Here is a 20,798-nt window from a genome sequence, read left to right on the forward strand (position 1 = left end):
TCTTCTTTATCTTTTTATTTTTTTATTTGCTCCTGCTGAGATTGTTTACTCCGAAATATTTGTCTTTAGGGTGGACTGATCAAAAGTACAAGTGTTGGCCTAAGCTGGCTCCCACTGAAAGCAGTGGTGAAGCTCCCATAATGGGAGTGGTTGAACTGAAGCTGTGTGCTAAATTATGCTGGTGCAATTTCTCTCACAAACACAGCCTCTTTGCTTTATGGAATGTGAATACACCATACAGTGCTGCAGTGAGCGGAGTTCCCCTGAAGCACTACAGGCATGTGTGCCTAGTGCTCAAGCAGAACTAATTATTTCAGCTCGTCAGCACTATTTCTCTGGCCCTCATGATTTTAGGGAACCCCCTGCGTAGCTGTTGGTGTGTCACTTTGTGCACTAACTTACTTGGCGCTTCCTTGGAAGTCTTAAAAGCAATACAGGGTGAACACACCCCCAGAAACCTCTGTTTCATCACTTGGTTACCTGTTTGTTTCTAGGTGGCAACTGTATGCTTATTTCCACAAAAGACAGATGTATTTTTCTTTTCCAGAATTACAAATGAAGATGAACGGCTACCACAGGCAGCAGCACTGATAACCTCCTTCTGTTCTCAGTAGTATCCAGATCTGTTTTCTTCATGCACAAATCTCAGAATTCCTCTTTTGGAGAATCAAAGATGACTTGAGTGGATTGGTGAGTAATTGCAAGTCAGCAGGCAGAGAACCACAAGAGGACTTGTGTTTTCTTCCTGTCCGCTTAATGCGCTTCTTTTTTCCAAAAGAAAAACTATTCTGTGATTTGAAAAATTACTCCTGTTCTTTAAAGTTGGGGGTGTTTTTTTTCTTTTTTTTGGGGGGGAATATTTCCAGAAACAGGTATTGAAATATTTCTGAGTAAAAAAAAAAAAAAAAAACCAAAAAAAAAAACCCCAACAACCTAATAAAATAAAACAAAACCAAACAAGTCCAACAGTACGAATTCTACCAGGCTAATTCTCGAGTTTTTTGGAAGAAAAATAATGCTGCTTTTCCATGTGGGATCTTTAAGTCTGTAAAGTAGCCCTACACACACCTGTCAGATACTACTTAGGTCCCTCTTTACTCTGATTTTGGCTCACAAAGCTGCTTCTGATAGAGCTGTTAATGCTCACGAAGATCTGCAGCCTTCAGAGGCAGAGACCTAAATGCACACCTTGCTGTGACCTGCAAATAGCTTAGGCTGAGACAAAACTGGAAGTAATCTAGGGGAGGAAAAATAAATGAATGATGCTTCCCTGGTGCACTCAGAAACCTTTGTGTCCTTCCTGGCAAGCAGGTTGCAGAGCTGGTCAGTGAGTGCTATTGCTCATCCCTAGTACAAGCACCTTGATTTCTTGTCAAGGGAACCTGAACAAAGTGATGGGGTGTGGGAGAAGAAAAGTGTGTGTCTGACGCAGTAAACCAGTTACAGAACAGCCACTTAGATGTTGCTTTGCTACCTTTTACCCCATTATGTATCTCCTCTCTTCTCAGACAGCTGGGGCACCTGTATCTGTCTAATTGCATTTTCTTCTGCTTGGGCATCTGCCTTGAATTTTTCATCACGTTACAGATATAATTCAGCCTATGATATTTCAAAAGAACTTCTCACTGTAGCATTTCAAATGCTTTACAAAAGAAAGGGCCATGAGAAGAAATGAAACACGGTCAAGGACTTTGTGCTTTCTTTTTTCTTTTTTATTCCTATTATGGTTAGCTTGTTATTTCCAGGGAAGGTCTTCTCAAAAACAGTATGTGGATTTCACTCTCTGAGAATGAATTACAGTAGAGCCGAGTGTGATATCTCTTGGCAGATTGCTCCATGCCTTCCTACTTATCTAAATGATCTGTTGTCAGATGATGAACATGTGATCTCCAGCTGTGGGATCTCAGAGGTGTATGACAGTGCGTCTGAAACACAGTGGATTAGCTGCTTTTGAAGTATTGGTGAGCAAAAATACCAGAGAATCTGTACCCGTATCATCTCTAAAAGAGAGAGTTAAGATAAGTTCTAAATTTCAAACTATATGTGTAACAGTTGTGTTGCAGAGTTGCTTAGAAAGCTGCTTTAGATCTTGAGAACTGGTCAGTTGAGGTGAGCTTCCAGTCTAGGTAGATCAGATGAGACGAGACAGAGTTTCCATCCTCAAGTGTAGCTTTTGTCTTACTGCAGGTATGAATCTCACTATCCTGGTGGGCTGTGCCCTGAGCTCTGGGTCAGTTATCAGGGCAATGATCTCCTGAACGTAAATACTGTGTCTCAATGTGTTTAGCAGAAGGCAGCAAAGGAGTTAAATGCAGCATACTATATATATTTCTACGTTACTCTACACCACTGTGGGGAAATAAGATATGAATCAAAAATAAAATCCATCACCTTGAGAAAATATCTCCTAACCTGAAAGTAGACTTTACCAAATAAAACGATAAATACTTCTGTGTTTTCCAGTACTGCAAGATTATTAGATTTTTAAAAAAAATCGGTGTTGAAAACTACTGGCGTGATCTTTTATTAGGTAAACAATCCTTTCTCTCTCTCTCTCTCTCTCTCTCTCTCTCTCTCTCTCTCTGAAGCAAACAGGCTCTTGAGAGTCATCAATAATTTATGGCAGAGTAGCTGTAATTGTAGGTAGCATGTTTGCCCTGTTAGTGTTTGGAAAAAAACAAGAAAACAAAAACAAACAGAAAACTGACTAACCTATATGGTGAGGAAAACGGGCACCCTTCGTAATAGAAATAACCAGTACCTTAGGAAATGTTGCAAACAGATGGCTACCACGTGCTGTGCACAGGAATAGGTGATTAAAACTGAGAAACAGAAATAAATATGACCCTCGCCTTAGCAGGCTTCTGGGCAGAGATATAACGTAATTCTTGCGAACACTGAATAAGTTTTTGTGAGGGCAGGGTCTTGGTTTGCAGTGCCTCCAGGGTGCTGTAATTGCTCTGTTTTGCAGGGATGCTCAGGGTCTGCAGTCAGAGCCATGGGTTCTTTGTGTGAGGGGTGGCAGAACATGAGCTGTAGAAGATAGCGTGAGCTGGGGTGTTTTGTTGTCAGGCTTTGATCTCCAGACTAAATTTACTGAAATGTGTTGACTTACAGAGGTTACGAGGTGCGTAGGGTCAGTGCTATGGAGGTGGAGACAGTGTCTGTGGTAACAGTAAGAGCAAGTGAAGTGATGGGGTATGTTAGACAGTGACACAAAATTATACAGGAAATATTTAATTGGTGTTATCTAAACAGAGGTACATCTTTCTCCTAACCTTGAATGTGCTCTAGTTGAATTACTTGCGGAAGGACGTGGCAGAAATAGAAGAGATTGAAAGGGCAATGGAAATTATTAGAAGCAGAGGGGCTGGCTTGACCTAGTGAAGGAAGGAGATGTTAGGGTTATATAAAATATGAACTGGTATGGAGAAGCTCAGTCCTTTTTATTCTTTCTCATCATGAAAGAACAAAGGAACATTGAAATGAAAAGGCAACAAGTTTAAAACAGATGAAGAGAAATTTATGTATTTTCATGCGACATTTATTCAGTCTATAGGAATTGCTGAGGCAGGATGATGCTGTTGCCAGTAGATTGGTTAGAAAATAAAAATGACGAGACACAAATGAAAAGGACTTCAGTTACATAAGCCAGGAAAATAGTTACTGTATAGAAGCAATTAATCAGCCTTCAAGGGAAAAATAATGATCAACTGCTCGGTGCAGGAAGATTTATCTGAGCCTTGAATTCTTAAAGAGGAAAAGCTTCTCTTTAATTCAGTAGAATTTGGGCTAATTAAGGACTGTGATGGGTTTCATCATTCCACCTTTTCCACATGATTACATAATTAGCAAAAAGTATATTTAAGTAAATACTGCCTACTGTCCAGTGCATAAATACAGGATGGAGTGCTAAACCCCATCTCGTTGTCCCTTGTACTTCTGGAATATGTTCTCATCCGACAATCAGCTAACGCTTGGGCATGGCGTGTAGGAAGCATTCTTCCCTGTAATGCTCAAGCCAGGTTACTCTCTACTGGGCCAGGCTTCAGCAGAGAATCCTTAGGCAAGAATAAAGTTTTGGGAAGAGTCAGACAAAGAAATGAGGTTTCCTGTATGGACACAAAAGCACATGATAAGATATGAGTATTTAATGTGCTTTTTCTCCTGGAGTACACAAGCTTTGCCATGTTAATACTAACGTTCTACTTAGAAAATTCTAGAATGTGAAGTTTAAGCTGTTATGTGCTCTTTGCTTTGTTAATGTCAAAAAAGATATTTACAATTGTGCCCATGATGTGGAATTGGATGAATCTACGTTGTGAAAATACAGAACTGCCTGCCTACCGTGTGTTATTAGTTTCTAATGTTAAATATTATTCTGAAGAAAAAGCTGCAATATTCCCCAAGTTTTGACATTCTTTACGGAACAAATCCTTAAGGAAAAAAGATGGTCTCTTGTTTTCTCAGATCTCCTTTATATTAGAATCATAGAATCTTTAAGGTTGGGAAAGACCTCTAAGATCATCTAGTCTAATCATCCACTTTCCACCGACATTGCCCGCTAGACCATGTCCCCAAGTACTACATCTATCCTTTCCTTAAACATATCTGGGGATGGTGACCTCCACTACTTCCCTGGGCAGCCTGTTCTAGTGCCTCACCACATCCTTCTGAGAGGAAATTCTTCTTAATATCCAACCTGAACCTCTCCTGGCACAACTTCAGGCCATTTCCTCTTGTCCTATCACTTCTTACCTAGGAGAAGAGATTACTTGGCTTAAAATTAGTTTTGAAGATAATTGCTTCATATTTTTGAAGCTAATCTTGTTTCTGCAAGTTATCTTTCACTTTTTTTTAATCATTTTTCTTATAAGGATGTCACACTGGCTGCTTGTTTTGTATGCTATAATGTTCAATAGCAATTTAGCTTTCTTCCTCTAAAAACACGTTTCAAGACCTAACTTTGTATATGTTGTGGATAGAATGGATATGAAAGGTGATGTGATTGCCTGTGTGTGAACCTACTTCAAAGGTAAAACTGTCCTCACTGAGTTCTCTTTGTCTGTAAATCAAGGAGTTGCCCGTTAGGTGGGCAAACTGACAGTGACTGCTCCCAGCTCAGGCAAGTCCCTAAGCCTTTATTATCCTGATATTGTCTTGCGGGTCAGAGGCAGCACAGCAAATTATTGTCATAAATGTCAATAGTTGATTTAACTCCCATTAACATTTTCTGTGTTGTAAACCTCAAATTAGAGACTAAGGGCTTCTCTTTTATTATTCTCCGTGCATTATATCAGACTTTGGCTCACAGGAAAAGGAAGAAGTGACTTGAAAACCTTCTGCAAAATACACGGTGCCCCGCTGCTTTCCATTCAGAGTGACAGTCACCTGTCACTCTGCATGAGCAAGGCTGCCCTGCTTAGCATGATGCTGACCCTGCCAATACAGATGCTCCCCTTTGCAGCGGGGAGGCATGGAAGCAGCCGAACCTCTCAGGGCTGTTCTAAATTTCTGAAGGTATCGCTGTTAACTGCAGCCTGTGATAGTCAGCCAAGTGGGAATCTTTCTCCTTTCGTCCCAGGTTGAGAAGAAAATAACTTGCATGAGCAGAATGGGCGTCTTGTTGTGCAGATGACACAAAAACCTGAATTCGTATCAGAGCTGCTTAAATCACAGTGAAATTCTAACTCTGGTCATTGAGGCTGGGCAGTAATTCAGTTCTTAAACGATTTGGAACTGCTTTGTGCAGCACCTGCCTCTGTTTTCAAGAAGTATGATATTAAACTTTTTCCTGCTTCAGTGGAAATCTTCTCTGAAAAGATGACCTCCAAAACTTGTTCAGAATATGGACTAGAACTCTTCCATATGCAGGCAAACTCTATGAAAAGAAACAAAATTATGGAGCTGGAGGAGATGGCAGGAAATATATTTAAAGGGACACGGATATTTGCATGCCTTGCACTCCCACAGTCTTTCAGCAAAGAGAGTGACAGTTTTATTAGCAAATACAGTCAGATATTGATGTTCTTGCATAAAACCAACCAAGCACCCCCCCACCCCCATCCTCATGGAAATCAGATGTTTGGGGAAGAACAAAAAAGGCTTTTCCTTCATTTGCAGATGGCTAATTATGACCTGACGTAATGCTAACGAAGTAGTCTGCATGTCCCACTGTGACACTGCTCTTGTGCTGCCTTTAGCCATATTGTGCAGGCTGCAGTGGTGGAGACTTTCACTCTGATGAATTCAAGGGCAAAGTGAATGTTTTAAAGAAGAGTTTCTTCATCATCTCTTGATTATATCATCAGATGAGAGATGAAGTACCTTGTGATTAGGTTTTTAAGAAGTTAAATTCAGTTATCTCTAATTGTTGACAGATGCAGGTATTTTTGTTAGCAATTAACTGCAATTCACAAGGAAAATTGAAGTTCTCTTAAAGTTATCTCTGATTTGTTTGAAAGTTATTTTAGGACTTTTTTTTAATCATCATGGGTTTTAGGTTAAAGATCAATGTAGGCTTATGGTCTCATTGGTTATTTCCTATTTTATTTTTTCTGCTAATCTTCAGAATATTTGGCATAGCTGAAATCTTCCTAGGCTTCCTGTGTTTAATGTCACAGATTACTGAGGACTTTAAGGGTGCCATGAAAGTTTACTGAGGGTTTTTTTAGTGAGTAATAATAGAAACAAACAATTGAAAGCTAAGGGATGTTCTGCATTAATCTGTCCTATAATGTCCTTTAAAATGAGCTTTATTGTGTACCAAGAAATGAATTTTGGTAGACATATCGCTCAGTATGCACTAATAATCTCTGAAAATTTATTGCAAATTTCTTCAGGAAATTGCACGAGATTGGCATCACAAGGCTTAACTCAGAATCACACCATCTTGATCCTTCTGTCTCAGTTGGGATGGTTTGCTGAACAAAATATGTAAGTTCAAAGGTGGAGCAAACAGCGAGGGAATACAACTGTGAATGGCCTTAATGCCACAACTTTACTATAACTGGTATTATGTAATTTTCTCGTAGGCTTTGCAAGTGCCACACAATGATGCAAGGTTTCATTAATGTCTTCTCCAAAACCACATGCTCTTTTTTTGCCAAACTGCATTTCGTGTTCATGAAATGAGAATGAAGCTCTTGGTGGAGTGTTGGCGTAAATTTATTTTGTAAATCTGAGTGTCCAAAAGAGAGGATCTTTATTTGGCTCCTTCTAATGTCTCTACTGAGTTGCCTGCAGGTTTCAGTCAGTGTTTTTCCATGTCTTTTTACACCTTCAGTCTATTCAGAAGTTTGAGGTAACCACGCTGCTCCCCTGGTCTAAATGATTCATTGTAGAGTCCTGGAAGAGTTGAAAACACGAACAAAAATCGATCCAAAAAAAATAATTACGGGATTTGAAGGAGACAGGTAGGGGATCTTGTTTCCTGTACGAGTATGTTCCATTGGCAACTCTACTACTATCATTTCCCTGTTATAAGGAAGAGTGACATTAACAGACGCTCTTGAAGTTTTGGACAATTTGAGCTCTTGAGTATATTGTCTGTGTAACTTCTGTGTTGCAACTGATCCTAAACCTGGTCAGCTGTTTAAAATTCTTTTTTTTTTTTTTTTCCATTAGCATTTAGGAAATATTTTTATGAGGGGGAAAAAAAAAAGGCAGTGCATTCAACCACTTTTTTTTTCCTCTTGGTTTTACAGTACAACGTTATGGTCATATTAAATGTTCAGCACGCTTTGAACATGTGATTTCAAAATGAGAAAACCTTGTAGGCTTCTTAGTGAAAAGAACTGATAGTGGAAGTGGACAAAAAATAAATACTACAGAAATATTGTATAATTTTTAAATTTTGTGGGTGATGTATTTTTGTGAGTAATAAATAGAGCTAGACTTCTCTTGGGGTTTCAGTCTTTCATTTCTAATGTTTCAATCCTTTCTGCTTTTGAAACGTACAGGGAAAGTGCTAAGGTAGCCACCTCATTCCACAATCCATTATTTCAAAACAGGTAATTAGGAGAGCAAATAATTTAATAATAGGTGACAGATCATTAGCCTGTAATACAAAAAGTAGATGAACAAGTAAGAAAAGTCAGGAGCCTAAGGAAGCGATAGCTAAATTTGGAATTAAGTGGGAGAAAAAAAGAGATCTTAATGGTGAAGCATGGTAATAGCTGGAGGATAGGCACAAGAAAGCAGAAAATTGCTGGTACACAAGAAACTTAAACTGTCTTACTACTGCAGCTGAGTCAGCTCGAATCTGAACACTAATTGGCACTCATAGGCTGCTCTCTGTGTTTCTACTGCATGACCTGGACCTGTCTTGGGTGATGGTGTATGCTGAGTATCTTAGTGAATGACAACCATGATGAGCAAATTTGGGCCTCGTTTCCCAGAGGATTGGGTCTTCATTAGGAAAATTGTTTTTTGAATGACTGAAAATAGAGTCAAGTCCTGGTGAGGAAGTAGCCTGAGTATTTAATTTGTTAAGATTAGGTTTATATGTCACCCTGAAACGAGAGGATGTGGTGCAGTGAGGAGGTACTGACTGGTGCATGAGATCACGGAATCATAGAATCGCAAGGTTGGAAACGACCAACAAGACCATGCAGTCCAACCATCTCCTCATCACCATTGCCACCACTCGCACTAAACCGTATCACGCAGCACGTCCTCCAGACGCCTCTTGAACACTGCCAGGGACGGCGACTGCACCACCTCTCTGGGCAGCCATTCCAGTGCCTGACCACTCTCTGAGAGAAACAGTTCTTCCTTATGTCTAGCCTAAACCTCCTCTGACAGAACTTGCGGCCACTGTGGGGGGGAATTTCATGAGACTGAAATGGGAAGCTGGATGGCCCCAAGAGTAGTTTTTGAAAATAAAGGTTTTGTTTTACATAACGACTTAGGGCTGCCTAAAAAAACCTAAAAACTTCTTGGCTTCTAGGTAATCTCATTCATATTTGGGGAAGAAATCTAGTTGCAGATCTTCCATAATGAAGAAAGAAAGCTACAGGAAATACCTGCTGTGTATGTCTAACTGCTGCCAGACCTGTGTGTAGTAACGCATTTATCACATTCCGAAAGGCATTTCAATAAGCAACAACAGCAAGAGCAACAGGAGATGGATGTCCTAAGACAGAGAATAGCACATTCTGCAGGAAAAGAGGATAAGTGTTTTTCATTCAGGAATTTATAATGAGATCACAACAAAGACTGGGCTGGAACTAATGACTAGTTCATTTTTTACTCTAGGCGAATCAGCACAGTGCATTCTGTTGTTAATACATATTTTTTATTTTAATTTTATGTCTGATTACTCTCCGGCTGAACACTCACTGACATTCAGTTTGCTAAATTTTGGTTAGATTTTGGGTAGGTTTTAATAATAAATATCTATTAGAACAGTGACTTTGTTGAGGTATTATTCTTTGTTTCACCATCCTTTTTAAGGAAAAACCTGAAAAACTTCCAAGTAAAACAGAAGCCTGTTCTTCCCTTTCTGTATTCATTTGTAATATTTACCTTTTGTTAAATTAATGGTTTATTAATATATTAATGGTTGTCTTTGCCTCTTCTCTCCATTTATTCATGGCAAATTATTAGGAAGCAGACGTAGAAGTGATGTCTAAAAATAAACACCAAACTTGAAGTTTGTTGTATCCTCTCAGAAACATGGATCCTTAATAATGTAGAATAGTATGCAGTTATTGAATATTACGTAGTTAGGTGTTTTTGATTAAAATAAAGATACACCTGGTTAGAATAGAAACACTGTACACTTTCATTGCAATTCAATATTTCCATTCTGCAAAGACAAATGTTTGCATCACAGTTCAGCTGATCATAATTTATAGACTGCATAGTCTTCTGAGTTTGAAGTGCAGTTTTAGAGAGGAAGTTTGGGATACCTTTTGGTTGGTGATTGATTTTACAGTTCTATGAGATTATTCTGAAGACAAACTATAGAATATATCCCATTAGAAGTGATATGTGACACCTGTTCTTCATTTAAAAACATGTATATGGCACTTAAATGACATGTTTGAAATGACTTTGCATTGAATAACAATAAAAATAAAAAATGCATTTTTAGTGGAGAGACCAATAAGGTGGAGAATGGGAGAAACAAACTTGATGAGTAATGGAGCTTGTTCCTTCAAAACTTGAACATATCATAAATACGACAGTTGTGAAAGAAGTGATCTTTTGAGTCAAATGGTAGCCAGCAAGGCTAGGAGCTCTCAGCAAGATGGTTCTCTCTCCCTGCTTTCATCTTTTCTTTTGTTTTATGTTTGCTATGTGTACATTTATGACTGTGTCAGAGAAACACGGGATTCTACTGTCATCTTCTTTTTTGCCTTCAGCCCTGGAGCTGATTCTCCTCTTGACCAAACTAGGTTCTTCTTTAAGTTCTGTCTATGGAATACGTACATATGATTGCTCACAGGAAACTACTGGTGCTGGCTTTCATCTTACTCCACTTCAGATGCCTCGGAATCATAGGCAGACACCTTAAACTGTGTTGACAAAGGAAAGAAAGGGTATTTTTAGGTTCTGAATCCTTTGATCCATTTTCAGTTTCTTTTGACTTATGCCGCCTGCCACTGACCCAAGATACATGTCAGTATGTCCCCTTTGCCAAAGGAATGTCACATTTCAGTACGATAACTGCAAATTTTCCTATGTGTTGTGGAGCAAGTGGAATCATCTAAATTGACAGACAAAAAAAAAAAAAAATTTCCTTTAGAATTTAATTTGAAATAAAAATTTTCAAACACAGCCAGTTTGGCTTGCCCTTATTCTTGGTGAAGTGCTGCTTGTCTGCACAGGTATTGACACTTGAATGCATAAGAAACATATTAGGCTGAAATTAATTTTACTACTTGTTTTGTATGAGCTTTTGTGGTCCAGATTTTCTGCATCGCTTTGAGTTTTCTTGTCTGCAGGTGCAGGTTCATTAAGGTATTTTTTTGAAGTTAGAGGGGCCCTGCAAATATAAACTATGGCCGCAGAACAGGAAATTGAGTTGCAATTACAGCTGACTGAAATTTTCTAGTGAGTGGTTATGAACAGACATGCACTGTACCTTAAATTTCAATTCAGGACGCTCAAAATTCTTGTCTGCTCATTGGTGAGGCGTAGAATTATTTTTATTTTTTTTTCCTGTGAAAAAGTAAATAAGAAAACTCTGCTAAAGTACGGTCTCGGTGCTGGATCCTCTTGAGCCAGTCTAGAAGAAAAATTTTGATTATTGTTTTTTATGTGTGGAAAATTGATATTTCAGGCCATAGAGATTGACCCTTTTTGGCTAGAACTAGCTGAATAGTTTATACTTGTATTAGAGACGTCTTGGTGTTTGTTGTGGGTGTTTCTCACTGCTTTATTTGAGAGTCTTTCATATACAGTTGTTTACAGTTCTCTGCTTTTTCTCTGTTATATGTGAAAATCAATTTCTTCAGCTTTAATTGTATCATGGATTCATCTAAAAACATTCCAAAACTCTAACGTGATCTAATGCTTCTGGCGTATTTCACTCATGATGATGCTCTTATCATCGCGACTGGTTTCTCTTCACCGTGTCAGAGAAGTGTATGTGGTGTTTTTGAGAACCAACGTTTTCTTGGAGACCTCTGGTTTTCTGAAAACTCTCAATCCTAAAAGGGAGATTGTTATTAGAAAAAGAGGAGGATGTGTTTTTGATCTCTTGGCTCAGCTATTCTGCAGGGAAAGGCAGGAAAACAGGAGCTTTATTCTTCCTCAGTGTCTGGACAAAGGACAGCACACCGTGAGACAAAGGGATAAATCTTCAGAGAGAGGTTTTTAAAAAGACATTTGAGGAAAGGGATTGTTATGGGAGAGATGAAGGCTCGCTAATGGATTGATAATGCTAGGAACTGGCAAGACTGCATGTGTTCTGGAACTGAATCCTGCCCATGCAACAGAGACACAGAAATTACTTCTCTCTTTTATCTCGTGTGTGACAGCTAACAATTTAATCTGCTCTGTTCATTATGCTGGTTGGCTTCTCTTCCCAGTTAGTGGATTATAGGAACAAAAAGCTCTGTGGTTGTGAAACAATTACTCTGATCCGCCAGTTGTTTGTGTGTTATAAAGAAAGATAATCTTTCAGATATTAAGCAAATACATTTAGGCTCTCAATAACTTGACATTCAGTAGTGTGCTAGGTATTCTGATAAGCAACTTGTAGGCTCAGGTTTCATCTGGAGGTCAACTTAGCAAGAGGTGTCATGGGAACAATAGCTTGGAGTCCCTCTTTGATCAATCGCTTATGTGGAGTTGCTTCATTTCCCTTTCAAACAACAAAGATCTCCCTTGAGTCTGAGGTGAGATCTGTAGGAATGTTTGCTGATTCAGTGTTGGTGGCTGTGTAAAGGAGCACTGGGGATGACTGCAGTCTCTTCTGATCCTTCCAAGCTCTTACACCAGCTTTGAAAAATTGTGCAGAAGTGGGTGAGTTGGGGGGGATGGGTGGACTGAATGGCATGGGAGCCTGTTTGTCTCTGATAGAATGGCTCTTTCTCTTGCAGAGACCCCACGTGTCACCTGAGATGGACCCTTTCTAGGTCAAGAGACTGCCATCCTGGGGCATAGTCTCAATCGCAAGGTAAAAGTGGACAGGTTTCAACTCTTTGGCATGTACAGGGTGAGTAAAAACAAACAGCAGTTTGTTTTTAGTTGCTACGAACCTCTGTCATTCTGTCATATCCTTTCTTCCTCTGTTTTTTGTCTGTGACATGGGTATGAACAAAATGAGCTCTATCTTTTCTCCTTTGTCAAAGGTGAGATAAAAAATACTACTATAATAAACATTTGTTTCCTTTGATCTCAATGTTTTCATCACTTCAGTTACCCCTCCTCATGTTCATTTTCTTGAAAAGGTTTTGTTTCAGTTTGATTTCTTGTGGACAGGCGAGAGGAAATGAATTTTCAAGGAGAAGGCTTATGGCATGCACGTTACTGTTGGCAATACAGGCGTTTAGAGTACAGGAACTTCTAGAGACACTGGTGCTGGGGGTTGTTTTACTTCAGTCCAGATAGAGATTGAATCCTTAGGGATCCTTATAGATAAGAAAGGCGTCTGAATCTCATTCCTGGCCTGCTGTCCTCCTGCTTGAAGAGCCGTAAGAGTTGCTGTGGTATAAACCAAACCCTTCTTCCATCCATCTGCTCTACTTCCTGTTGCTTGTCACAGAACAGCTGCTCAGATTGGCTTGCACAGATGTGTTCATGAAGAAATGCAGGCTTTTCCTGTATCCTGTCATGCTGTTTGGGGTTAGGTGCTTCAAAGGTAGGTATATTCATTCATTTGCTCACTGTTTCTCCATCTCTTTTCTTGATTTTTAAGAGCATCAACTATGAGACAATGACAACTTGTCCCATTAGATTTGCCCTACAGATTGACACAGTCTCATTTCCCTGTGTGTCCTCAAATAAATTTTGATTGTCAGCTTTATAATTCAGGTGGTCTGAATAAAATCTGACGGCAGCAAACTGTTGAGATATAACTGCTTTAGGTCTAGCGTGATTTCATCGGTTCTTTAAGTAAGGGATGAATAGAATTTGCCAGTTCAAAATCTGCAGATGGCTGTGTTTTGAGTTATTTGAGTATTCTGTTGCCTTAGTCTCTCCACGTGCTTCTCACTAAGCTTTAAGTTGTACAAAACCTGTGTTCTTTACCTGCCTGTATCCTGGCTTCTCCGTTGCTTTGCGTTTCTAAGCCTGAGGTACTTGGAGCTCACACAGTCTAGCAAAACTCATTGTCTCGGCACCTTTGTATCTTTTCAGCTCTCTAGCATGTCTCTGATACAGAGATATCACTTGGTTAGAAAGAGAAGCAGCTTTATGAAAAGCTATTCCCTTTCCTTGATGGATGCTGGATTAATGTTGCTTAGCTCCTTGGCTGGCTCTGCGAACCAGCTCTTTATGTTTTCTCCTCCAATGCTGCACTCTTAGAAAAAGGAGTGCAGCAGGAGTGTCACTGCTTGAGAACACTTAGCCCAGATCGCTTTTGATTTTGTGTCTTAACATATAGCAGTTTTAGGGCTGTGCATAAAGCCAATGAAGCATAAAGAGCATTAGAGATTTGGAGAGTCTTAGGATGTAGCTTAATTTTTCTGGAAATGAATCAGTTGGGATATGACTGTAAATCTGTCTTCTCTGTCTCTGTAGTATAGTCCTTCTGCTTCTGGGTAAAATGTTTGACATTTCAGAGAAGAAAGAACTAGTACATAATGCAGGGCAGCCTCTTCTCCATATCGATTGGGTGATGTTGGAGATACAGCAGCAACATTTCCTGATTCACACATGCCATTGTATTCATATTGATTTGTTAGCATTTATGAAGCAGTAATATCTTTAAATAAGCGTAGTCATTTCTAATTGTCTTATTTTTGTTTTAAAATCGTCTTATAAAGACCTGTTTTTCTCTTGAAGTTTTTGTTCTTTTGCCTCAGACATTTTGCAGTGATGAATCTTGGTTTGATCTTTGAGACATCAGCAATTAAAGCCAGGACAGAGTGGCAGCAAATATAGTAGTTTTTGGTAATATGGGCAAATCTTAGCTATTTTTAAAAGGTCCCAATCCATTCCTGTGAAGTCTTTACTTCAGCATCCTTCAGTGAGGATGAGCTAAAATCGCAAAACCGGGATCAGAATTAAAGGACGTTAGGAAACGGAATCCTTTGTTGTCTCCCATATGTAGAAGATCCTGTGCAGAGGCTGCTTGTCCTACTACCTCACCAAGCAGTTCTGAAATAATTTTTACTGTGTTGTACTTGAAGGCTGTGACTGAAGGCTTCTCTGTGAGTGCACTTAGTTAAGCAGTGAAAGAGAATGCAAGGCTACTGAATCTATTTTCCATTTTGCCATTGGTAAGAGAGGGGTTTATTTAGCAAAAAGATTACTAAACAGGCAGCTTTCCTACACTCTCTCTCTCTTGTCTGCACAATTGCATACTTCCACCCACACACCCTTTTCTCCATATGAATTGTCTGCATGCAACTGAACTGGGAAACTATTTCTAAAGCTGTTACCGGAAACTAAAACAATGTTTCAATCCACTTTTACCTTGTAATTACTTCATCCCAATCAGTGGCTTGCACCTCACGTTTATTATTCATGTAAGGAATTGTGAGTGAGCCACTTGCTCATTATTATGAAAGACAAATTTTATTTTCTGGTCGTGGGCTATAGATACAAAGGGCTGTTGATTATAAAACCATTGTCTAAACTCTGTGCCTTTCTTGTAGTTTATAGAAAATGCTGTAATTATTTTCCTACTTACACAAGGCTTGGTCTGCTGTAACTGGATTACAATAGTGTAAGAGAAGAATTAGGGAATACTTAGCTGTAAGAAAATGAAAGAGGTTTCCAGTTCACTAATATCCAGATGCACTGTGCATCCTTGGAACCGTAAAATTATTTGTTTCTCATATAAAGATATTTTCTTTGTCAGAATACTACTAATTCTTTGTTGTGGAAATCAGAAATCTTCACCATTCAGACTTCAAGCATCCAGGTCTATACCACCGTGGATTTGAAATGCAATGCTGCCTGCAGAAAAGTGGGGTACATAAGATTTTTCAAAAGGTGTGATGTATCAGCACCATGGTGCCTGTGCTGCTTATTCGTGGAGCTTTTGGATTTCCATTCCCAAGGTTGGCGTTCCGCTGTTCAGGGAAAGAAGATCTAGGTTTGAAGGCTACATCTGGGCTCGGTACAAGGTCATTATATACCTGTATTGGCTATGAAAACGCTGCTAAATTGTCTGTGTTCTGTATGTGGTTCTTTCTAGATGTTGAAATGATAGGACGTGACATTTTTTTTTTGTCACTGAAGCTGACTGTGTTAGCTGATAATAGCTTACTTCAGGAATCCTTTATGAGTCTTTTTGTCAGTATCAGTGTCTACTTGTTAGACCAAAGGTTGCATTTAGTGCACGGTCTAAAGAAACTTTTAGGGGTGGGTGTGAATGTATTGGATGGCATCAGCTGACAAATCCACCACTGTTTGTGTTGTTGTGGTCGGAAGGGAATCCTCCTGTCTGAGCTGCCTGAATGACACTGTTCTCAAGCTACCCTTCCTTGTGTTGTCTGTTTTGAGTGTGCAAGTCAGGAGTTGTTCAGGAAAGCCATCTCGTGAAATCATCCAAGCATTGGCTTATGATAATAGTGAAGAAAGAGCATTAGGACATCTGTATTTGCTACCTCTGAGGGAAATATTTTGGGAGCAGAAGTTACTGAACACTTGGAAGGGCGTTCAGCTTAACAGCGTTGCACCTTTTTCAGAACATCGCTTCTCCAACTAGCATCTAGTCATATCTTTCATGACCTCTTTATCCTCCTGATCATCCCGGTATGTTTTTCTGCCATTACTTGTCCACATAGTGCTTTTCTGTTGCATTATTAATGGTAACCTTTTCCCTACACGCTGTCTTGTTAGTCAGCCATTGTTTTGACCTCCTGGCCTGAGTTATCCAGGAGGAAAATGTCAGTGGACAAGCTTGTAGCTTGTTTGGTGTCCCTTCAAGAAAGCTGTGGGTTTATTTTATTTTTTTTAATATATTTTTTTTTTTATTTCCACCTGTGGTAATTTAGAGCAGCTGCCACCCTTGAAAGTGCAGAGCACAAAGGTGAGGCTATAATTATGGCTAAAGGCAGATCCCTGAAATGTTGAGCTTTGCCCCAGTACTGTGGTTTGTATCAGAATTTCAAATAAAGTGAGTCTGTGTTATAGGAGAAGCAAAACAGCAGCAGGAAAAGCCCCTAAGTAGCCAAGTAATACAACCTCCTGCTTGGCCCAACACGTGATTGTAGAAAAGCAAACACAAAAGCTTTCTCTGGAGAAATGTTTGTGAATGGCAGGGTGTGTTTGTTTTGTGCCATCATATCTAAGCTCAAATGAATGATTAAAATTTGCTTTTTTTTTTTTTTTTTTTTTTTTTTTTTTCCCCAAAGGAAGTGTGTAATGATTGCCTGTTGATCCGTAGCGTTTCTTGCAAGGTAGCTGTCAAACTGCAGGGAATTCCAGATCAGAGTACTAATTGCAGATTTGTCCTAGCTCTTCTAGGCAATGTTATTTTCCTAAGATTTCTCTGATTTTTTTCTTAGAGAAATGGAAATAAGTACTTTTTTTGGTCTTCTAACAATCTCTAGACAGCAGAAAGATTATGACTATGAGAGCTTTTTATCTGGACATGTTTTGTCCCATTTACGGTTTCCATTTTCAAATAAACATTTAATTGAAATAATGGAGACTCTGACATACAATCATTTGAAGTGACAGTAAATATTTAGGGTTCAGTGTTGAGCCAGTTGAACCTTTTTTTTTTTTTCTTTCTTTCTTTTCTGTTTACTCCGGTAACTTTGGACCATGCCCAAAGTGATCTTTTGACTTCTGATGTCTCCTTATCTTGCCAATGAAATCAGATGATCTTAGTGTAGCTGAGATGCTGAGAGTGTTTGAAGAGTGAGAATAAAAGGAGGAACTGAGTTATTTGGCAGTAGATCTGATAGAGAGGGAAAAGAATAATGTTGTAGGAAAGAAGATGTAATCTTAAGTATTTACCACTCTGTTGTCAATGTCTCTGGGCTGATTTAATATAGCATTATAAAAAAAGGTAAATTGTGTCAGACACACTTTCATTTTATATGAAAAAATAAATTTAGCTTCAGTCCAGTAAATGTTTAGGAAAGTAACAGATATTGTCTTGTATAAAGAACCCAAGATCAATATCAGTAACTTTTTAAAAGGACCTAAAGTTGTGCCTTTATGGTATGTTATAAATAATACTGTCCTTAATATTGTGTCCTCAGGCAAACAGACCCGCAACTCTTTAAGGAGTAGAATTTCAGTGTTCAGTGTGCTTGATTTTTGCAACCTGTGTCTAAGTTCCATATACTTATGGAACTTATTGCTTTTTTTTTCCCCTGGGAAAGTTTACTGCCTTTTTTTTTATTTTCATGATGACTGTCTTTTCTAGGATTACTTCGTTAGCCCTGGTTCAGACAGAGCTAAAGAACAGAACGCTCAGAATATTTCTTTTACAGCTCATCAGGGGTACAGTACCTAGGACATCCGCAGAACTGTAATTTTTCAATTGTTTTGCAGGAAAAAAAACCCAAAAACAAAAAATGACAAAGTATAACCAAGGTATAATGTACCTTTCGTTATTTTGCGTGTAAATGTTAGTTTATGTGGAGTTACGTGGAAACCAGGCCCTTGCTGCCTGCTCCACTGCTGTCAGTTTGCCATAAAACGATGGGCTGAGAAGTGATGTGGGTTTAGAGTTCCTGGGTGGGTCAGACATCCCTGCCTCTGGGGCAGCAGCATCTGTCAGGCAGGTGGGGAGGGAGGCCGGCAGTGGCAGCGTGCCTTCTGGGCCTTGTGGCCATGGGCTGTTCTCAACCAAAACACCCATCTGGACTGAGGGTTCTTACTTGTTCTCAGCGTGATTGTGTTTGGCGTACTGGCTGCAGGCCTCTGGCAAAAAAGGGATTCTTGCTACAAGGTGAGCCTCAGCTGGGCTGAATTCCCCAGGACCCAGCATAGACAGCGTGGGGTGAGGGACGACCGTAGTTTGAAACACGAACAGTTGCCTTTTCCTCCTGCTTTTTCAATTTCTCTTACATCTTCTGCACCTTTCCATATTCATTTCTACCTGCGCTTTTACAAAGCTCAGTCATTTGCCCTGTTTCTCTTGCAGTATGCTTTTCTAACACACCTGAAGAGTTATTTTGCTCTTTCAGACATCAAATACGGTGTTCATTTGGCTGCAGGTAGCGGCCACCCAAACTCAGAACTAGCCTGGTCAGCAATTGAATTGGTGTATTCCAGTTGCTTTTGATCTAAGGACCACCTATCAAGAGAAAAAAATCCATGCGCTGTTGTGGGCTTTGTAGTCAAAATGGTTAATACTTTCTTATGCTTTGTTTGGTGAATTGTTTTCCTCTGTAGGAGTGTGTATGTGGTTTTATTAAACAAGGTAACAATCATTTATGGTTTATTTCCGAGTGTCTCGCAAACTATAGATGAAGGGACTGCTCAGTCACAGCCAAAAACTTTATGAGTCGAGGAGAAGTTAATGTAACTTGTCAGTTACGTCTGCATTTTCTTGCCAAGCTCCCAAATCTAAGGAAGTTGGAAGGAATTGCTTTTCTTAATGGAATTCATCTGGTGGCATAGTCCATAGCAGCCTCTAGGACTTTAGCTAAGCTGCACCTGGACTACGTGCAGGGGTTAGCTATGATGTGTTCAGGTGTTCTTGGTGTAGAAGCTAGATTTCAGGAATAAAGAAAAGATTGTGCTTGCTTGGGATACATGCAGATGTCGAATTGAGGAGCAGGTATGCACTCCTGCCTTGTGGAGGAGAACTGTCTAAGGCTGCTAATACAGATATAGCTCAAACAGCTTTTGTTTCTGCTTATGATGACAAAAATAGGGTTTCTATATAGCACTGCCTTTCCTTCTGGCATGAAATCCATGACAAAGAAAAGACAGGCATTTGTTCTTGTCTTTCATGCTGAAGAAACTGGTGGCATTGGATGTGGTGCTGAAAAAAAAAAGGAACCACAGCGTAGGATGCTCTGGTAACGATTATTCAGGTGAGGTGAATGCTGGGGAGAGAATAAGAAAGGAGAGAATACGTAACTCAGTTGGACAGTGGGACTAAATCATTTCGTGAGAGGTTTCATCAGAAACAGAATTTTTTCTTCTTGTCTGGCTTCACCTCTTTTTTTTCTATCCATGCTCCCTTACTTCAGATGTATTAACGAGGAGCACAGTCGTAGTACTGCTGGTGCTCAGTCCCTACTGAGGTGGAGCACTTTTCAGTTGCCTTTTACTCCGGGAAAACAAAAATACTGGAGTCCATAATAGGGGAAAAACATCAATAGTAGAGATGAAATGCAACCTCTTGCTCAAAATTTTGGTTTGCCAAAAGCCCTGTGCTTTTTCTAAAGACAGTCCCCCATCCTATTATTTTACAGTTAAAGGAGTATTATTCTTCTAAAACGCTGGATTAGGTGCATACCTTAAATTAAGAAAATAATAAGGCTGTTACATCTGTATGCTCATTTTCAGTCTGCTATGAGGAGCTGAGATTGACCTGACAAAGAAAACACGCGTCTGTAAGAGATGTGCATATCTAACATGAATCTGTAGATTGATGAGGTGTGCACTAAGTACACTTGGATGATAGGAAAAACATTTTCAGAACTCCAAAATGAAGTTGCTAGTTCTCTGAGATAAAGCATTCTTTTTCTGTGCTTCCATCCACTCGCTTTCTGTTCTTCCTTATGCACATCTCCTAAATGAATGAGGGATATTTTTTTCCCAGTTAATTAAAACTGTGAACTGGATGATTTCATCATCTCAGCTTTACTGGATCACTCTGTGTCTAGAGTGAGTAAGAAAGAAAGATTTGATCAAGTGCATATGTAGAGTTTCAGAACGCTTCAGTTTCATGTGGGAGTTGGTGTGGGTTTGTGCCAAATTTTATTTTAGATTATTATTTGTTTCTTAGTAGAAAAAGGCGAGCTGTGCATAAGGGTCATCAGATACTTAATCTGTTAGGATCTCTCTGAAGCGGGTGCCTGTGTTGCTCAGGTGTGGTGCTAGGTGTGTTCTTACTCATTTCATTGCTCTCCTGGGCAGACTGGCACCAGAGCCCAGCAGGCTCCCAGAGCTGTACTGCACAGTCCTTGCTGCACAGCGCGTCCCAGCGTGTCTAATTGCACTGTAATGAGGGATTCAAATCCACAGCCATTACCTGC

At 39.5% G+C, this 20,798-nt stretch overlaps 1 long non-coding RNA gene across 1 annotated transcript in view; it reads left to right on the forward strand.

Annotated features, from left to right (window-relative positions):
* The first annotated feature begins 553 nt into the window (after positions 1-553).
* LOC122166191 overlaps positions 554-20,798 on the forward strand; it is a 32,351-nt gene continuing 12,106 nt past the window's right edge. The window contains exons 1-2 of the long non-coding RNA XR_006170712.1: positions 554-690; positions 12,555-12,670. This is a non-coding gene — a long non-coding RNA (uncharacterized LOC122166191). The remainder of the gene's footprint in view (positions 691-12,554; positions 12,671-20,798) is intronic.

The sequence above is a fragment of the Centrocercus urophasianus genome, unplaced genomic scaffold (assembly GCF_019232065.1).
Source record: "Centrocercus urophasianus isolate 14NV4802_14NV808 unplaced genomic scaffold, USGS_Curo_1.0 seq_32, whole genome shotgun sequence".
NCBI lineage: Eukaryota > Metazoa > Chordata > Aves > Galliformes > Phasianidae > Centrocercus > Centrocercus urophasianus.